The sequence below is a fragment of the Danio rerio genome, chromosome 5 (assembly GCF_052040795.2).
Source record: "Danio rerio strain M-AB ecotype USA chromosome 5, GRCz13ab, whole genome shotgun sequence".
NCBI classification, from domain to species: Eukaryota; Metazoa; Chordata; class Actinopteri; order Cypriniformes; family Danionidae; genus Danio; species Danio rerio.
The window spans coordinates 46,177,384-46,193,447 of NC_141025.1; the positions used below are offsets into that span (position 1 = coordinate 46,177,384).

Consider the following 16,064-nt stretch of genomic DNA (forward strand, 5'->3'; position numbering starts at 1 on the left):
GAAGGTGAGTAAATATTGAAAAACCTATGATTTTTGGTGTGAACTGTTCTTTTAATTAGTAAATCATTCCTTCTTAAACAGTTTGTTTAAGGGGTGAGCTGTGCTGGTGTTCGGCACAACTGTTTCCTATCCAATGGCTCAGGGCAGAAGGGTTAAGCATCCCACAGATCTCACTGGCCATCTTAAAGCTCGAGCTGTGAAATGCCTGCAGCAAATGGATACATCCCAAAATAAACAAAAATAAGACAAACCAAAAGGAGGGGTGGCAACAGGTGCTTGAGAATGAGAGCTTGAATCAAAGCACGAAAAGGCAAATGTGAACAAATTTGACCCTTTAACCTCTTCATTGCTGGCCTGTTTGGATAAGCACATTAGAGTGGAACGAGGGCTCTGAATCCGCCTGGAAAAGCTGCGGTGATCCTTTAAGAAGAAAATAGCCTTTACTTTTTGTGCTTATACACTGTTAAAAATTGTCCTGTTAAAAAACAGGAAAATACTGGCAGCTGCAGTTGCCAGCAATGTACTGTTATTTTACAGTATGTTGCTGTAAAAATACATGGACTACATTGATTTACACAATACTCAAGTGAACTCATTTTGCTCACTGAAAGCAACTGCCTCAACTTGGTCAACTGCTGAATGAGTTTATGAAGTAATGTGCTATATATGCTTAGAAGCATACTTATAATGATAACTTATTTTAGTTAATTAAAAAAGTTTGGTTTAACTCTAATGTCTTATTTTTCACAACAGCACACATACATGTAAATCTGGAATCACCAGAGAGATTCTGACTGCATCAGCCACTAAACAGCTGCTGTCTTTAGATAGAGAAACATGCAGAAAAACATCAGCAGTTCATTGTTCATCTTTAACTGATACACTGGCTCTACTCTCCTCCACAACGGTGACACACAGAAGAAATTAGCTTCAGGTTTTACAGTAAAATACTGTTTTTTCCTTGATTTAACGGTAATCTACTGGCAGCTGTGGTTGCCAGCAATATACTGTTTTTTAACAGTCTACTTCCGTTGTGTAAATTAACAGTATATTACTGTTAAAATACATTTTTACACTGTGTTTTTACCTCTCACAAATTTAACCCTTTAAACCCCAGAGCATATACTTCACTTTTTATTGAAGTGTCCACACTACTGAGTGTTCAAGAAACATGTAGCAAAGCTGAAGTAAATTCATTAATTAACTGACTAATTAAATGATAATTGAGGATTAACAATGAACAAATGAAGAAATACTGAAGGGAAAAAACAAGAACAGAACATACAAAACTACAACTTTAGTCACAGCTTTATAATGAAATAACCTGAAGAACAACAAATGATTAAATCATTTAAATGATCAGCAGATGATTAAACAACTCTACAAACATCATCACCAGCTACACTTATTACTTAATACATGTATTTTTGTATAACATCTACTAAAGTTCTTCTTGAGAAAAAGTTAAAGTTTTACGTCACCATCATGGAGAACAGAGTTTGCTTTAGTTGGGCTCTTAGCCCTGACATTTATATATCTTAGCTGCTGCAATTGTTAAGAACTTTGCTTAAAAAGCTCCTTTGTTGTGGCAAGCCAGCCAAAAACCTAAATCTGAAAAAATAAGATCTGGTGATGTTCAAGTTGTTATTAAATGGCAGAGTCTGTTCTCATTTAGTATAATAAAATTTACTGCTCCCATTCAATGTTAAATCTATTGTTTTACATTATGTATATATATGGCAACGATTTCTGGAAGTTTTTAAGAATATCTTGGACAATAACACTGCTCTATGGTGTATATCGCACTCAAAGAGACATCAATAATCAGCATATGAACCTCAATAATGGTGACAACTAACAAAATTAACAGTTTAACTCACAAACAGGCAACTGAAAGTCTAAACATAAACAACAGCAGAATCAAACACAAGTAAAGAAAACTCTTAGACCGTTATACAACATTTTTTTTATACCGCAATGCATGCTGGGATATTTGTACCATGCCACTCCCAGCATGCATTGCAGCATGAAACATTTGAGATGTTACCATTGTTGAGATACAAGGTCAGATTCATGAGGTCTGAGTGTGTATTTGTCATAACTGAACTGTTTTTGTTAGTTATTTCTTAACTGTTAAGTAATTACGGAGGTATCTTTTCTGTTTTCACTTCTCATTACGGTAATTTAATTAATACCTGTAACTAAACATAAAATCTATTGCATGAGGCCCTTCTTCCAGATTTATACCAAAACATTTATCAGAACTAATTTCAGACAAATATATTTCTCTATTTATTGACTTTCCAACTTGACTGCTATAATTCAAGCATTTTGTTAACTGTTTATTATAGTGATTGAAGAGTCTGAAATAATCAGTTCAAGGGTGAAGAGCCCAACTAAACCAGCCCCTCACTCCATTACGGTGACACAAAAAACACCTTAATTTCTGTTGGATCTCAATGTGAATAGTATGGAAGTCAAATCAGTCAGTAATAAGTGTGTCTGCTGTTGTTTGTGGAGTTGTTTAATGATCCTCTGCTGAGACTGAAGCTGTTTTATTTTATTTGATTTTATTTAATGTTGTAACTCAAGTCACTGTTTGTGTTTCTTGTTTATTTTCTTCAGTAATTGTAATTATTAACAGCAGGTGTTCATCAGTGTCTGAATTCACTCATTAGTGTTCATTAAAACAGTCAGGTGAACTATATTAGTTAACTAGTGTATGAAATAGTGAACAAGGACACAAAGTGTGATTTCAAACACAGACTTCAAAACATCGAATCTGAACTCTGTTAGCTCACAGTTTTCTACAGTTGGTTACTTTCTCGAAAACAAAAATGTTACCCAGAAAGCACTGTTTTTAACAGAATATTACTGTTTTAGTGAAAAAACATTATTTTACCGTAGAATCTGACTGTTTTTTAACAGCAATTTTTTACAGTGTACCATTGCTCTCTGTTGTGAGTGCTTGTTGGAAATGAAAATTAGTCTTGATGCATTGGAATTTTCAAAAGAAGATAATTTGGTATCACTTTATCACATACGTCATGATTTTACCAAGTAAGATGCAATACTGGATTAACATTTATATTGATCCAGGAAAATCATTTTTGTTAAAAAAAATGTAATCCATACCTATTCCCTACCCCTAAACCCAAACATAACTGTAAATTATTCCCAAAATATGAGCTGGATAACAATCATGTAGAAGTGCATAAACCTAAACTTAACATAAATGATAAATGTATCCCTTAATTTTGATTGACTGATTGGAATGTTGTTCAAGAATCAACAAAGATGTCCTACTCTGTGAAATCAGGTTGATTTCTTTGATGATGCCTTTTAAGGTAGTAGAAGGTTAATTTTTGCTCAATATCTGCTGACACTGCTCCACCAACAGGCACACTATAAAAAAAACTTTGCAAGTACATGTCAGTTTACACTAACTACTACTAACCCAACTTTAACCCCAACTGTACAGTCTACTTTTACTCTAACGAAACTTCATTGGCATGTGTTAGCAATGTAACTTAAAGTCAACAAAATGTGTTAAGGAACCATCAAAATAAAGTCATACCAAATATTCCTCTTTTTTATTCTAAGACATCAAGGCTAATTTTAATTGCTTTAAAAGCTTTGGACACAGATATGCCGTGGTACTAATGTTAAAATGCCAAATGTAATGTTATTTTAATGAAGAATAAAAACAAGATCAAACACATCTTTCAGTCATGGTTTGTTTGAATTAAATGTTTGAAGCGCTTTTTTATTATTTACAACTATTTGTTTCAGTTGTTTTAGAAAAGGAAGTTTCCTAAACCAGATGTAACCAGATATATAAAAAGTACACAACCTGAGTTAAAAGTCTTGTCACCAATCCCAGTTGTAAGATCAACAAAAAATTATTGACCTCTAGTTGATATTTGGAAAAGAGATAGAAGGAGATTTTCCCGATGAATCATTTGTTGAATTACATCCCAATCATCACAAATACTGCAGAAAACCTATTGGATCCTGCATGGACCCAAGATTCTCACAGAAATCAGTCAAGTTTGGTAAAGGAAAAATCATGGTTTAGGGTTACATTCATTATGGGGGCATGCGAGAGATCTGCAGAGTGGATGGCCACATCAACAGCCTGAGGTATCAAGACAATTTTGTTGCCCATTACATTACAAACCACAGGAGAGGGCAAATTTTTCAGCAGGATAGCGCTCCTTCTCATATTTCAACCTCCACATCAAATTTCCTGAAATTAAAGAACGTTGAGGTGCTCCAGGATTGGCCAGCCCAGTCACTAGACATGAACATTATTGAGCATGTCTTGGGTAAGATGAAGGAAGAGGAATTGGAGATTAATCCAAAGAATCTTTATGAACTCTGGGAGTCCTGCATGAAAGCTTTCTTTGCCGTTCCAGAGGATTTTTATTAATAAGATTTTATTAATTATTTCTTTATTAATAAGTTATTTGAGTCATTGTAGAGATGTATGGATGCAGTCATCCAAGCTCATGGTAGTCAGACACAATATTAATTCTTTTTCCACTGCAGCATGAATTTATATTCTATGCTGTACATTATTTCTTTTAAGTGACAAGATTTTTGTCTAAGCAAAGTCAGACTTTACTGTCTTAATTAAATAATTAAAAATCAAGCATGATCATATTTTATTTTGGTAAAATAAGCGTAATCAAGAGGTCTTTGCCTTTTATATAAGCCACTTCTGATACCAAATGATCAACTAGAAGTCAAGTTTTTATTTGTTGTTCCTAAACCTTGGAGAGGCGACATCTTTTGTCAGGTGTAGACAGATGCAGAAGAAGGTAGATTTTATTTTCTAAATAGTAAAATATATAAAGAGGGTCATCAAAGTTGAATTGACTCTTTGCAGAAAGTGACTGATTTACCTAGTTATTTTTTTCCCTCCTGTTTCAAGCACCTTGCACAGTTCCACTAGTAGATAAACACGTTTTCTGAAGCATGATGAACAGAGTAAACATCAGTGTTAAACCACATGGCCTCACATTGCCTGTTTGCACTGATCCAGAAACCACTTTCACATTTCTGATCTTTTGAGGTTTACAGTTACAAGTGAAACACTCAACTGGTTTCAGATCAGTGGAAAAGGGCAACATCTGAGAGGTTTCCAACGGGATATTGTCCTGGTATCTCGTGAGGTTTATCTATTTTTAAGACTCAAGGGTCATACTGCTGTTGCAGTAAATGGGAAATAATCCCCTGAGGAATTATGGGTGCTTTCCATAGTTTAAACAGGTTCTTGCTCACTCTTTGGTCCGTAACATAGCAAAAGCAGTGCTCCTTGAGAGTTGGACAGAGGCATATATTAAAATTTCATAGCACAAGGCACTTCCAACTGAATCGACTCATGTACCCATAGAAAGAACATTTCTGAAATGTAATTGGTAACTTGAATAAGGTATTAAACTTTAACGTTGTTAAAGGCAAATGGCATTCAGAAACATGCAAATGGTATTTGTAGGGAACCTAAATGGTTTAAAGAAAGTTCCGTTCATTTTGCTCACATACCTAAGGAATATTACATGGAAGATAGGTATAAGTTAGACTAACTTGTATAAGAACAAAATATTACATTATTTAGCACTGTTTGAAACTAATAAGGTAATAAAAATCCACATCAAACGTATTACAATCACTGGAAAAAGAAAATATTTGTGTCATTTTAATATACACTTCATAATATACACAGTAATTGCCCATGATAATCTGTGTGAGTCAAAATGTCTTTGAACATTATCATATTTGTTAGATACCATCATACTATGATATAATACGCCAACATTTCTCAGAAGGGAAATGATAATATGCCATCTGAATGTGTGCTGTGGTTGGTCCCACAACAAACACAAAATGCCAAAATTGCATGTAAATTTGAAATGATTTGTAGGCTACTAATTTCTAAATGAGAACTTGGTTGCACTGTAATTAGCTCCCCGATGTGATATAATGTTCATGCCCTTGGCAAGAAATAATTGTTAGGAAAGATTACTAAGATATTGTGGTCTTCTAAAGATGAAAAGACACATTATGAAATATTATGTGATTAAGTCTAAAGCTTATTAAAACAAAATGTCCCATTAGTGAGTTGTATGAATTGAATAATTTTCTTGCCTTACTGTGTTCCATAAGCACCATTCCCTAATGTTTTCCCTAACTATTCTAAATGTTTTATTAATTATTGAATGTTGGCTAATGTAATCGATCACTTTCCTTCCCTCATTTAATGGAGTGCAGAATCATGATAAGTGGTTTAAATTTAGAAACGTGCCTCAAAATTTCCTGGCTTGCTTTATTCTCTCTATTAAAAGCAAATTAGTTCACTAGAAAAACGGCCTAAATGGTCTCTTTAAGTGTGATCCCACTGTTTTCTTGGTTTTCTTGGTCAATACCAAGATACATTTGGTCTTGTTTGCAATGCATTCACACTGTGAACGCTTGTGCGCAGAGAGACGATTATTGCGTGCTACTATTGCTGATGTTTACTGCTTCTGAGTTGCTAAAGTTATAGTTAAACATAACTTGGAGTAGTTCAAGCACAAAATGGTCTAGCCAAGCACACAGGATTTGCAGAGTGAGTTTCATTTAAAACTTATTATGCCCCCTTTTACAACATGTAAAATAAGTCTCTGATTTCCCTAGAGTGTGTATGTGAAGTTTCAGTTCAAAATACCTCAGACGCAATGTTTTAAGCTTTTATGGCAATTGGGCCATTTTGGTGATTGCCGCTATTAATTTAAATGAGATTCAAAAGAGGGTGGAGCTATAAATGCCTGCCAGCATACTGGCAGATTTAACATTCTACATGCTAATGAGAGAAATAATCACTAAGGGGTGGGACTTTCCCCCTCTGATAACGTACAAAGGGAGAATGTCTATCAAAGTGTTTTTGCAGACACTTTGCAGTTATTATAAAAATATCTAACCCAGGCTCATTGTGGAAACGTAGTCCCGCGGACGTTTCTGCGGACCGCGATTTACGTCCCGGGAGGTACGTATTCGAGCGGTTTTTGTTTTCGCGCCCGTTCTCGCGCCCGCACCGTTCTCGCGCGAAAAGCCGCCGGATCGGCTGACTCAGCCGACTCAGCCGTCCTCCTCTTCCTCCTCCTCCACCTTCTTCCCTAAACCCGAGCGACGGTTCGCAAAAGCCGTCCAGAAAAAAAAAAAAGCAAAAGCCCTCGTCTTCGATTTCGACCGTGTTTTTGGATACCGCCGCGTTCTCGCCCTTATTTTTCGAATTCTGTTTTTCGTCTTTCCTTGATTTCCGGAACCGCTGTTTCCCGGACTCGATCCCGGTCGTCGTCCCCGCGGCCAGCTCCTCCTCCTCCGGGGCTTCCGCTCCGCCGACGCAGCGCTGTGAGCTAAGCGAACAAACTGGTTGCATCTGGAAAGCCCTCCACTCGGAGGCGAGCCGTCAGCCGGCGAGCGCGAAGAGGAGGGGCGGAACGGCGCCACACGCTCCGCAGCGTTCGCTCGAAAAAAACTAAACGCGGCCTTACGTACCTCCGGCCACGTAAATCGCGGTCTCCAGAAATGTCCGCGGGGCTACGTTTCCAGAATGAGCTTGGGTTGAAAATATCATTAACAATATATATATATATATATATATATATATATATATATATATATATATATATATATATATATATATATATATTTTTTTTTTTTTTTTTTTTTATCATCAGAAGCTGTTAATTTTCACAGACTGCTGCCACACAACTTTGTTTAAACCCTTTATAACTGTGATTTATATAGTATAGGTCAACTTTAATTTTTCTTTCATGGCTTCTAACTTTTTTCGCAATTCTTTATATTTTCAAGCCATCAAATGTCAGGAAATGATTTGTAAATTCACTCAGCTCACCGTCAGTGAAAATCACACAAACATCAATGTCGAAAAACATCTCGAAAAATGCTTGCTATAAAATGGAGAGATGCAAAACAAACCTTTTTCTTTTTTCTCAAGACAAATGTTGTATTTTCCGATGGAGCTTAACTATTCAAAATAATGTGGTTGCTGGATGATAAAAGCTTGTTGTATGTGCATACATGTGACTTTTATCATCTGCAAACTCATGAAGCACTTCAAAATACAATTTGTTTTAAGTAAATGCGTTCTAGCAAATACCTTGAACCCTAATGAGCAACATCACAAGGGGGATGAAATAAAAAAAGTAGATATGTTTGAGTATTAGGTCCTTTTATTCTTGAACTCTTCTTATGATATAATGTCTTGTGTTTGGGTTCATTTGGATATCTTTTATCACACCAGAGTTTGTTTGAAAAAAGATTGATGTTGTACCCCAACATCATGGGACATTGCATTTTGATTATAAATGGGAAATTGGAAAAATTAGGTTGAAGTTAGAATCCAAAGTCAGGCTGACATCAATGTCCAACGTCAGACAGTCATTGCGTTTTGGTTACTTTCCAACCTAAAAACAACAAAAAATCAATGTCTAATGATGTTACAGCTTGACTAAATTTTGTGAACGTTACGAATATGACGTCTATCACACATTAGATTTTGGTTGTCATACCTGACAAATAAATGTCAGTATTTGACGTCAATATGATGCTGGTTTGAGATGTTGGCTCGACATTGAATTTTGGTCACTTTCCAACACAACCTAAAATCAACCAAATATCAACGTCATTTCATTAGACACTGGCAACATAAATCTAACCTATTATTAATGTCTTATGACATTGTGTGTCTGCTCTGCCGGGAAGGTTCAAATGTCAGCATCTGCACTTATTCAAAATTAACAACACTAACAAAACAACCACACCAGAGTTTATTTAAATCAAACCAAATAGCCAAAGGTGAAAGGTGAGCTAACTGTTGACATGTTTGTCTAGAAAACAGAATAAAGCTAAATCATTTATCTTGTTCTCTCTCTCTCTCTCTCTCTCTCTCTCTCTCTCTCTCTCTCTCTCTCTCTCTCTCTCTTTGAATAGCATTCATCACACTGTGCTTGCACTGTCTCCTAGTGTGCTGAGTTGCTGTAATTTGACTCAATCTAATAAGGCAGCACTGGCACTTGACAAGATGTGCAGGACACACACCTGCCCAGAACCAAGGCCCAATGGCAACAGAACCCGAGCAGGATGTCAGGAATCTCTGATTAAAATTCCTCATTTTTCTCCACTCGCTCATCAAGTGTGTTGAGAGAGCGAGGTCAGAGGAGGAATAATTGTGCCGGATTCCTTCTACGTCCTTCATCGAGGTGCCATAATGAAGGCTGCAGGATTCAGGCCAAAGATCTCCTCTCTCGAAGCCCAATACGGGCAGTAAACCAATACCCCTGTGTGGGCGTGTGGGGCAGGGGAGGAGGGAAGCTGTTTTTTTTTTTTTTTTTTTTTTTGGTAGCCAGGCCCTTTTAACTTTCAACAGTCTTTGGCAGAGCAGGACAGAGGGAAGAAAAGTTTCTGTGAAAGCAGCAGCTGTTGTTTCCTCTGTTTTTCTTTGGCTCCAAAGTGCGAGAGCATTCTCTCAGTCAAGCCGATAGAGCCGAAAGATGACAGGAAAAAACAACTACAACTGTTTCACTGATGTGTACAAATTAGGGGTGTCAAGACATCAAGCTTTCAATAAACAATTATTGTGGCCAAAATGCTGAATAATAATATTATAGGGCAATATAGGTAATTTGAGAGAAATTAATGCTATCAATCAAAAAAGAAAGAAAGGTTACACTTTACTCAAAGATGTCTTTGTTACATTATAACTATTAATTTAACTACTAAGTTATATAAATGAACTATACACTGTAATAAAATTGAAGCCAGTACAAAAAAAAAAAAAAAAAACATAATACTTATTTCCTTGTTTTTCTTGTTCAGTTAACTTTTGAAAACATCAGCTGCACTGACCTAAAATGATTTGTCAGCAGGGCTTGACATAAACTTTTTTGATCACCGGCCACTGTGGTAGTTTTCCAATGTGATAGTTTTCCAATGTTACTAGCCACTCGCCATTTTCACTAGTGTAGGAATGGGTTTTAAACTACAGCGGTTCAAACTGTTCATTTCTGTCGAGTGACTAAAAAGTTATCAGCATGATGGTAAAAAACTACATTTCTAGTCAAATCATTCTTCTGCAATTTCATAACAAAAAACGGAAATAAGGGAAGTATTAATAGCTAAAAATGTGGGAGAGCGTTGATATTATGTGATTGTATTGTATTGCAATATGGAACAATTAAATGATGATGTTAAATCAAAAGTAGTTTACAAATACTTGAAAATGAGATGATTTAATGACAATAACTCTTTCAATGGTTACAACTGAATTCATTACAAAATGAGTGTATAAAATGATCAAATATGAAATGATAAATCATGTGATATAATTTGTACCCAGCTTAAATGTAAAATTAAAGTTACCAGAGGTAGAAGGAGCGACACAGGGGGAGGGAGAGAGAGACAAAGAGAGCAGGCCCAGAAGTTAGCCTGATTGCAGTAGAGTCAGAGAAGATAGACTCCAGAGGAGGAGAGGAGCAGAGCAGGAGAGCGCAGAGACAGAAAAAAACAGGCCAGGAAAAGAGACAGAGCAGAGTTTTACACCTATTTTGTATCTTTCTTGACCATGTGACTTAAGCCTAAATGCTGAGACATTCAAACTGACCAATCAACATGTGATCACATCATAAAACCCCCAAAGTCCACATACCAGGCCCCGATTTTATTAGTATCTGCCTTTGGAGTCAGTATGGACCTTCTTAAGTCAAAAAGACATGTTTTGTCATATAATCAAATCCATATGATAATTTAGCCTCTTACACTAGCTATAATTCTGTTGTTGGGAAAATATCTTTTATATGCATAAATTTGACTTTGACATGCTAAAAACCTTGATTTAGATTTTGTTATCTCCACATGCCTCCTCATTCATTTCAGTTTATTCTTTTTTTTGTGTATCCTTTATGAGTTTACTCAATGAGCATGAGCAAATAGGTTGTGGTTTCAAAGTGTTATATTGCAATTGTTTTTTATTTACATGACGTTTCAGAGCTCAAAATTAAGGATTTACCAAATTTATCTCTGACCACACCAAACAATAATTATTTCTTAACTACAAATTTTAAATGTGTTCAAACAAGCAAAATGTAGCTTTATTCTATACATTTTATTTAACAAAATATTTCTTTAAAAAAAACAAAGAAAAACAATTGACTTTTAAAAATAATGATTGTCATACATCTAAAAATATACACAGTAGTCTGTTCTGGCTAAAGGTCACAGATCACCAGTTAACTACACATAAATAGGGAGTTAATCTCTCATTAAAAAAAATATAGTAAAAAAAAAAAAGTAAATTAAACCATATTGACATAAACTAAAGCAAATAAAAGTGTAAGCAAATGAAAGCAGGTGGAAAACAAACCGTGTGAGATAATGAAAGGATGATCACGGGTTAACGTTAGATCCATTAATAATCTGTTCAAAGTGAAAGCAATCGGTGCTGCTTAAAAAATACATAATTGGAGCTCTTGAAAGCAGCAAGACTGTGGGTACACGAGCATAACTTTTCGTCAAGTCTATTTGAAAAAGAACTGATCTGTCTAACCCGCCAAAGCTGAAATCTACCCACATTTGGCGGGTTAGAAAAAAACATTTAGTTTTAGTTAGATCATTTGTTTTCTGGAGAAGTGAACTACTTTGTTACAAAACTTTTAAAGCTGTGCCAACTGAACATTTTTTGTTTGCAGAACTGGAATGTTTGAAGTTGAGTGAATAAAACTAAACAAAAAAATAATAATCCTTATTTACTTTTTTTTTTTCTTGTTTACTCAACTTTTGAAAAAATCAGTTGTGCTGACCTAAAGTGCCTGAAGTTGAGTGAACAAAAAACTCTTTTGGAAATTGGTACTAAGAAATAATACACAAAACATGGCAGGACAAGCAGGGAATATTGCTTCACAGAAAAAAAACAAGACTCAGCAAAGAGTCTGTGTGAATGAGGTGTCTTTAAAGTCCTAGTAATCAGTCAATCATGAGCTTCCAGCTTTGTGTGTGATCAGATTTCTCCATTTGAATTATAGTTGGCGAGGCAGTGGCGCAGTAAGTAGTACTGTCGCCTAACAGCAAGAAGGTTGCTGGGTCGCTGGGTCAAACCTCGGCTCAGTTGGTGTTTCTGTGTGGAGTTTGCATTATCTCCCTGCCTTCGCGTGGGTTTCCTCCGGGTGCTCCGATTTCTCCCGCAGTCCAAAGACATGCGGTACAGGTGAATTGGGTAGGCTAAATTGTCTGTAGTGTATGAGTGTGTGTGTGGATGTTTCCCAGAGATGGGTTGCGGCTGGAAGGGCATCCGCTGCGTAAAAACTTGATGGATAAGTTGGCAGTTCATTCCGCTGTGGCGACCCCAGATAAATAAAGGAACTAAGCCGACAAGAAAATGAATGAATGAATTATAGTTTGAGCATTTGATTTGTCATTTATTACTGGAATTTCCTGAGTTTTTCCTGAAAATTAAATATCAAGTACATTTGATTTCTCATTTGAGAATGCATTTTGATTTATTATTTGAGCGTTTGATTTATCATTTGTGCAATTGTTTTTTAAAGTAAATTTTATTATTTAATTTTTTTAGGCATTCAAATTTTCATTTTTATTCTGTTAGATAAAAAAAAACATCCATATAAATAGCAGTTAAATCCAAATTAACAGTCCACACGCGCTAATCACAAAGACATTAAAAGTTTTTCTGTGTCCTCCCAAAAAAGTTAAATTACAAATGAATAATAATTTCAAATTATGTTAGCTTTATTGCAGTAGTTTTTTGTTGTTGTTGTTATTGTACATAATAATGGCATTAATGTTATTATTGGTGTTACTATTATTTTATTAGATGTTGTTAGGGTTATAAATACAGCAACCTTTATTCTTTCAAGCGAGGAGGTCTGAAATTAACTCAACATATAGTAACAAGTTAGCAGAAGCTTTTTTGGGTGAACTTGCTAAGTTTTGCTCACAAAGCGAATCTTTTAACTTAATGAAGAAAATGTTGGTTTAGGTTAAGTAAACTTGTTAAATATAGTTGTACAGACATTTTTACAGATTTTTGCTACAGCAACAAAACAAAAATAAGTATTTTCAACTTTTTTCAAGTTGGATTTTTACAGTGTATGGTTAGGGTTTGGTTGCTGGTTAGATTTAGGATTAGTTGCATTGTTTATCATTAATTTAATACAATTACTACAGTAATTACATGTAATATATCTGAAAATAATACTTTAAAATTATGTGTTAAGAAAGAAAATGAGAAACCATAACAAAGTCAAAGAAAACAAAATTGTCACTTCCAGATTAAAAGGCGCCAAATATCAACATAAAAAATGGGATTTGCTGCCGTAGGATAAGCTGCATAAAGCTTTTTTTTATTTAATAAATGACTTGTGCCTCAGAAGACAATAAGCCGACACACAATGAGCGCTAGGTGGTGTTTAAAGGCTTGAGATGCGGAGCACAGACACTCTCAAAAATTCTGGAGGTAATTAGTGAGGTAATAACACTAATACTGAAATGGTTAAGGCATTTTAGAATGCCCAAAACAACATTTCAGATGTTTTACAATGCGCTCAGCCTGCTGCTTTGTCCATTCACACACATTTGTATTTCACATACAAATCTTATGACCATTTTTAATGCGCATACTAGAATTTGTTTGGTAAAAGTGTTTCTATCGTAGTTTATATGAATGTTTTCTAAGTTTATCCTACTGAGTTATGCACATACATTTTAATGCGCATTTTCAAAATTTATGCACATCTTGACGTTTCCATAATATTAAACAATATTTTTTATGTGCATATCCAAAATGTCCATAAAATAGGTGGGTGGAAGCATAGCTTATAATTCACTTTTTTGTCTCCAACCAAAGAAATCTCTTAACAAATCCCTTGATTAAAAAAAAAAACATATAAGCTCAGTTCATGCATTAAGTGATTGTCAGGTTTAGTGGGTCTTCAAAGTCAGCTCTATTTTCCTAATCTTTTTCAAAAACCAAATAAAAAGGTCGCAGTTCACACATTGTTTGGGAAGGAGCCAACTGGAGCAGGTTTGTCAAGGAAAGTGATTATCAAAGAAAAATGGAGCCTGGAGTCCAAACATTTTCTTTCCCAATCAGCCTGTCCCAGGGGGATACAGAGAGAGAGAGCACAAATAGGTTGTTATTTTGGCTCCTGCCTGAACAGGACAGTGGGAGGGAGAAAAAAACAGAGAAGATGGCCATATATGTGTCCATTAGGAGGGATGTGGGAATATTTGACCCTCTCTGCAGAAGTTGTTGCCTGTTGGGAGCAGGTTTGATTTGAGGCAGCTGGACCCACAGCTATAGGTATAACTCTTCTCATATCTGCTTTTGGTTTCGTTCTCTTATGTGCTCCTCATTTTCATTTATTTATGCTTTACACTTCTAGCTCCTTTGACTTCCTGCATCTCTTTTTGTTCACCAGAGGGAACATACAGAAAAACAAACAGTTACAATGCTGGGTTTGTACAGACATGTACAAAGTTGTTAGTACCCTTCCATTTTCAAATATATGATTATATATACACAGTATCTCCATCATCATCATCATCATCAGAAAAAAGGGTATTACTTTATTACTTTAATTTATTTTGATGGTTCCTTTAATTTTAAGTCTCATCGCAACTACATGCCAACAAATTTTCATTAGAGTATTATTAGACTGTAAGGTTGAGATTAGAGCTACATTTAGTGTGAGTTGACATCTATTTGCAAACGTTCTTATAGTATGGAGGAGAATATCTGTTGGCTGAGCAGTACTACCAGATATTAAGCAGACAGTCTGTTAATACTACAATGAGAATTAGTTTGCATGCAATTGCAATGTACAACCAAGGCTCATTCTGATTACCTACCCGTATAGACAATTCTGGAGAAAGCAAAATACGTCCCAGGAGCTATGTTTTTTCTGTGTATGATTTTTGAGATCTCAAATCTCTCTTGCTAGTGCCATTCGTGCCTGCTCTTCTCGTGTAAATCCACCAGAAGCCACTGTTGACTGACTGACTGACTAACCAACCGACCGATCCCACCCCCTCCCTAAACCCAACTAATAGTGTATTAAACGCAACGATGGACCCACCCACCTAAATCCAACTGCAGTGTTTTAAAAAGCATTCCAGAAAAAGGAAAAGCCCCCTGATTTTTACTACATTTTCAGATTTTACCACATTCTTACCCTGTTATTTACTTGTTTGTTTTATTTTTTGGCTTCTGTTTTTGTCTTCCCTGCTTTCTGGAACCGTTCTTTTAGGCCCAAAAGAAAATGAATGAATGAGTGAATTATTTATTTCAGGTTATTTTTTATTTAATGGTATTTATTAGAGATTGCAGTTCAAGAAAATATTTTAAAGTCTGCTTGAACAGGAAGTTGCTGCAGACTTTTACTTCAGTATGATAATGTAATTCTAATTGAAACTGTATATTAAATAAGGGGCAGGGCTTTTGTTTTTGTGCACCTCCTCTTCTCTTTTACTCGAAGAAATATAACAGTTGTAGGGGCCATTCCATTCCAGAGATGAAGCAAATGTTTTTTGATTAAAGATTACCAAAACAGTGGATTAACTTGCACAGATGAATTGTTCACCTTAAGGTTGCACTTCAATATGCACTATAACTAAATAAATGCATACATTTAGATTTAATGATGACTATAAGAAAATCGAGCACCTTAGATCCCTAGATTTAGAGAATCCCTAAAGATGTTTTTCATCTTGCATAGATAAAGTAAAAGGGCTTGAGAATGATAGCTTGTTGAACAGTGATGCATGTTAATAATCTTAAAAAATCAGCATAACCTTTTGACAAATGAACCACAGACAAACTTAACACATGAGATCAGATTAAATTTTGTTGTCATTGTTCACACCACAAACTGCAATGAAAATTCCTTTGGATTTGAATTCTATTGGTTTTTGTGTTAAAATGCTTAATTCAAACTGAACTCATTATACCGGGGGCCTATTTATGTTTGCTATACAAAGCCATGTAAACT

At 35.4% G+C, this 16,064-nt stretch overlaps 1 long non-coding RNA gene across 1 annotated transcript; it reads right to left on the reverse strand.

Annotated features, from left to right (window-relative positions):
- Nucleotides 1-10,938: 10,938 nt before the first annotated feature.
- LOC141385852 (uncharacterized) lies at nucleotides 10,939-15,078 on the reverse strand. The gene is made up of 2 exons (XR_015491692.1): nucleotides 14,926-15,078; nucleotides 10,939-14,480 (listed from the first exon to the last, which is right to left on the reverse strand). It is a non-coding gene; the product is annotated as an uncharacterized LOC141385852 (long non-coding RNA).
- Nucleotides 15,079-16,064: the final 986 nt, after the last annotated feature.